This window comes from Strix uralensis, unplaced genomic scaffold (genome assembly GCF_047716275.1).
Source record: "Strix uralensis isolate ZFMK-TIS-50842 unplaced genomic scaffold, bStrUra1 scaffold_123, whole genome shotgun sequence".
In the NCBI taxonomy this organism is placed as follows: domain Eukaryota; kingdom Metazoa; phylum Chordata; class Aves; order Strigiformes; family Strigidae; genus Strix; species Strix uralensis.
Genome location: NW_027436764.1, coordinates 312,606 through 317,029, shown reverse-complemented (window position 1 = coordinate 317,029; position 4,424 = coordinate 312,606). Strand labels below are relative to the sequence as shown.

Sequence of the window (4,424 nt, the reverse complement as noted above, 5' to 3'; positions counted from 1 at the left end):
GATTTGAATTTTTGGTTCTTCTGTAGGTTTGTGAAATCTTGGATCAAATTGCTAAACTTGTCAGAGGGTGCTATGCAAGTTGAGCACAAACTAAAGCACTTTGAATTCAGACGATCTTTCTTAGTCTTAATTCCTCACCTGTAAAATAGGGTGAGTATTTCTAAACTTTGTAGTCAGTTTAGACTTTATGGCTTTTAAGCAAGAATTCTTCTAGGAATTTATACTAAATTTATACATCTGTTGTGTCCTCTAAAACCAATTCAAGGATTTTTGATTTGCTGATTTTTCCCTTTTTTTTTTTAATGATTATGCATGTAAATCTGCTAACAGGACTTCTAAATGATTTTTTTATTTGCCTTGTAAAATGTAGGGCTTAATCCGTTATCAAGCGTTCAGTACATATTTGTAAACTACAGGCTAGAACTAAAATACTGTATTTGTATCACTACTTTTTTTTTAACTGTTGTAAATTCACAGGGAATTGTGAAGAGAGGTGAAGTTGTGTTCGAGGCTGCCAGAAGCCGCAGAATCCCAATCCTGATGGGAACACCTGGAGGTGACCAGAAGAGGACAGTGCGGATTGTTGCCGATTCCATCCCCGACTTGCCTGACCTGGGGCTTATTGACAAGGAGCTGGCAACCAGTGGAGCTGGAAATCCCAAGGTAGAACAGATGATTAGAGACTCTACTAAAGCCTTAAGCAACTTGTCACTGCAATGACAACTTACTGCATTTTAGGAAGCAGCTTCCTGGTTTAGGAGCAGGAAGTCTCCATATCATTATCAGGGTTAATATAACATATTTAAAAAGGACTCAACGTGCCAGTAAAATAACAGAGTAGAGATAATATGCAGTCACAGAATAATTGTGTCTAATTTCTGAAGCTATCTTGAGCAAAGGCAACAAGTCCTTCTAAGGTATTTGAGACATACACTCAGGGGTACTGTCTTTCAGTTTATAATATTACTGTAGAAAACTCTGATTGCTTCTCTTATTGTTATGGGTTGTCTGTTATGTTGAAAGAACTACGTAGCTGGTATCCAAAGACTGTCCCAGACCTATTTCAGATGATGCAGTTCAGACTGTGGTGGCAGAAAGGACTAAACTACTGGCATTTTTTTTAGATACTGCATTTTATTTATTGCTTTTTTTATTGCAATATTGTTATAAAATGGGTTCTGTGCGGGCTTCAACTGTCAGTTCAATACTAAAGTTCAGTGCAATACTATAAAAAACAGTTCAGTTGGTAGGCTTTTTAAGCCATAGCCTATTAGAATGAAAGTTCATTAATTTATACTTTATTCCTGTTGTTGATAGTGACTTAAATCCTGCTTATAAACACCTTGAGAAATAAAATATGAACTGCCTTTGGCTCCATATGCAAATGAGCCATAAGGGCTCAGCATTAGCAGTCTAGTTTTTGCCTCCTGCATATAAAAGGCAATAGTTACTTGTAAATCACAGAGTAAAGAAACTACAATAAAATGAAAACTGGTTTTAGAGTTCTGCAAATTCCTGCAGAAAACCTGTAGAACTATAGGGTATCTTTTATTATTGCCAGCTTGTCATGTATAAAACAGGGAAGAGTAAATCTTGATTTTTTTTTTTTTTTTTTCCCCCCAACTAGTGCTGTGTTTTTCACTTGCCTGAAGAGTAACGGTACTCATAGTTGCAGTCATAGTTTGTAACCAAATTGTTCATATTTACAGATAAAAATACAGTGAAATTTCTACATTAAGTTAATGTGCTAACTTTATATGGGAGCTTCTAGGAGGACTTCGGAACAAAATAGTGTATTCAAAAGCAAATTCAGTACACTAACTGTAAAGTTTGGGTTTATTTAAGCTGGTATATTTTGCATTAGGTACTGTTTCTAGCATTGGGTTGTAAACATACTAAACTGTATATTTTTCAAGAGCTTTTTTAAATTCCAAGTATTCACTGGTTTGTAGTGTAAGTTTCACATCATATTTAGGTTTGAGCCTTTCTATGAAGGAGCACCAGTATTTTCCTTGCAGTAGAATTGGTGTGTAAGCTGTTTAAGGAATGTTTAATTCTAATTAGAATACTTACCTCACTTAGTGTTAATTTTTAGATTGGGCTTTGTTGATTGTAAGAACTTGCATAATTGCTATAAATATCTGCTTTAAAACAGATTTGACATATTGCACGAATCTTGAGTTGTAACACTGTTATTGAAAAGCACTTTTAAATTTCTTACTAGAAGGACCATCAGAGTACAACTAATGTTGAGATTTATTTTTTCTATACTGTCTGATGTTACTGAAAGATGTTATTCTTTCATATATTTTTTATAAAATTATAAATTACATTTCTATAAACTAAAACCCTGTCATAGTACCATATGGTCTTTTCCAAAACATTTTCTGTTTGTGTTAACATGTTTATATTATTTTCCCTTGGTGGAGATTAAAATGATGTTGAACAATGCTGACTGACTTTCACTTTCTTTTCACTTCCCGTGTATCTTGGCTGTCAAAAACTTCAAATGGAACAGTTCATTGGAAAGACAAGGAGATGTGTTTTTCATAGTTAATGTAACTGATACTGCAGTGAGTCTTAAGGGTGAGTAGTACAAGGTTTGTCAACGGCGAATGACTTCTCTAAGAGTTAATGTGTTGACCTCTTAAGGTGAGCTTGGAAGTTCTGTATCCAAATACTTTTTAAGATGTCATTGTAAGGGGTTAAAGTCACTTTATAATTCCAAGTTATGTGCCATTACCTATGTTGTTGAAAGTCCTGTTTTAATTATTTTATTGTTACAGGTGTTAAACTGTAAACTAAGTGTCTGTTAAGCTGCGGTAGTTTGTTAGAGGTCTTTCATAGATCAGCATCTCAGAGAACCAAACGTTTGCAGCAGAGCCTGCTAGTTTTCAGACTCACCGGTAAAATTTGTGATTGTTAAGCAACAGCCACACTGACTGCATTTTCAGTGTTCATTGTAAAGTTAGAATTGGTGAACAGGTAACTCCTCCTTTGTACTTTTCAAAAATTTTGATTTAGTGTCATATTTGACTTGGTTGTTAAAACCAAAATATTAATTTCTACACATTAACAAACTGGTCCAAGATAAATGTGTACTATGTTTCAAAAAGAAGTGGTGAAACCATTTCTAAGTTGAATTTAGACCACAGATACTGTACGATTCACAGTTCAGCTTTATTGAGATTGCCTGGCTGTAAAAGGAAGGAAATTGATGTAACATGTACTTGGATCTATTTATGTTTAAGGGGAAAAAACCCCAGTTATTCTTTCTTAAGATGGAATAAATCAGTGATCATTAGGCAAAGTTCACTGAAAATTTCATCGTGGAAACCTTGCCTTGACCTACCACCATCAAAATTTTTAGCTTTGACAAGAACTTTTGTGGAACACGAAGACCTATGAAAGTCTCCTAGGAGAATGCCATATAGCCACAAACTTTATGGGGGAAAAGGGTTTTGTTGTTTTTTTTTTTTTAATTGCAGTGGTAACTATAAAATCCTCCCATAATAGGAAGGAGTGTTTCAGAACTGATGCCCTAACTTACAACCAAAAAATTATCTCGAGGAAAGATCTAGTAGGTCTTGTCTTTCATAATAAGGCATTAGTTTGCCTCAAATTACTTAGAAAACAGAGAGGATTGTTCAATAGCTTATAGTTAATGTATGAACATGCATTTCTTGCTAGTCATCCATGAGTGAAATTTATTTAAAAAATAAACTGAAAAGTTGGTGTTTTCGTCTATTTGATTTGACAGTTGGCGCATCGAGCTCCAGCCCCCCTTGCCTCTCTGACAGCTGACACGCAGTGTAGAGCTTGGCACTGGAAACACTGGGTGTTGTGCTTACACTGGCTAAATCCTAGCTTTAGATGGTAATAGCAATCTCTTTCATGCTGAAGGTATGATTTTTTTTTGTTTGTTTGTTTGACTTTGGTGTTTTCATTGTGAAGTCCCAGACTTGTATCATGAATACAAGGAAGAATTTGAGTCACACTTTTAACCGTTGAGCATGCCTTCATTCATCCCCTGATGACATCTGTACTTTGTTGAAATCCCCTTTGCAGTTCCCCTTTGTTATCTCCAAGGTTTCTTTGGTCTCCAAGGCCCGCTCAGGACTCCTCCGCTCCCATTGCCGAGCTCTCGTGAGGGCTCTTTGAGCTCCTTTTTTCCATTTGGAACCCTTCCTGCATCCGCATCTGTTACCCCAGTCGGTCTTTCTGTCCTCCCATCCATTCGGTGCACCTCCATTCAGTTCCCCGGCCCCCTGAGGACATCTCTACTTTGTTTGATTCCCTTTTGAACTCGTTGCATCCCCGAGACTTCTTTGGTCTCTCTAATCCCCGTGACAATGCCTCTCGTTTTGCCAGAACCTTTTCTGAAACCATCTTTGTGCTCCAGAGCCATCTATTTGTTTTCCATC

The 4,424-nt window shown here is 36.3% G+C and overlaps 1 long non-coding RNA gene across 1 annotated transcript; it reads left to right on the top strand.

The window, feature by feature from the left end:
- The first annotated feature begins 377 nt into the window (after positions 1-377).
- On the top strand, positions 378-4,193 carry LOC141938507 (uncharacterized). Its single transcript, XR_012627317.1, has 3 exons — positions 378-663; positions 2,519-2,586; positions 3,761-4,193. It is a non-coding gene; the product is annotated as an uncharacterized LOC141938507 (long non-coding RNA).
- The last annotated feature ends 231 nt before the right edge of the window (positions 4,194-4,424 follow it).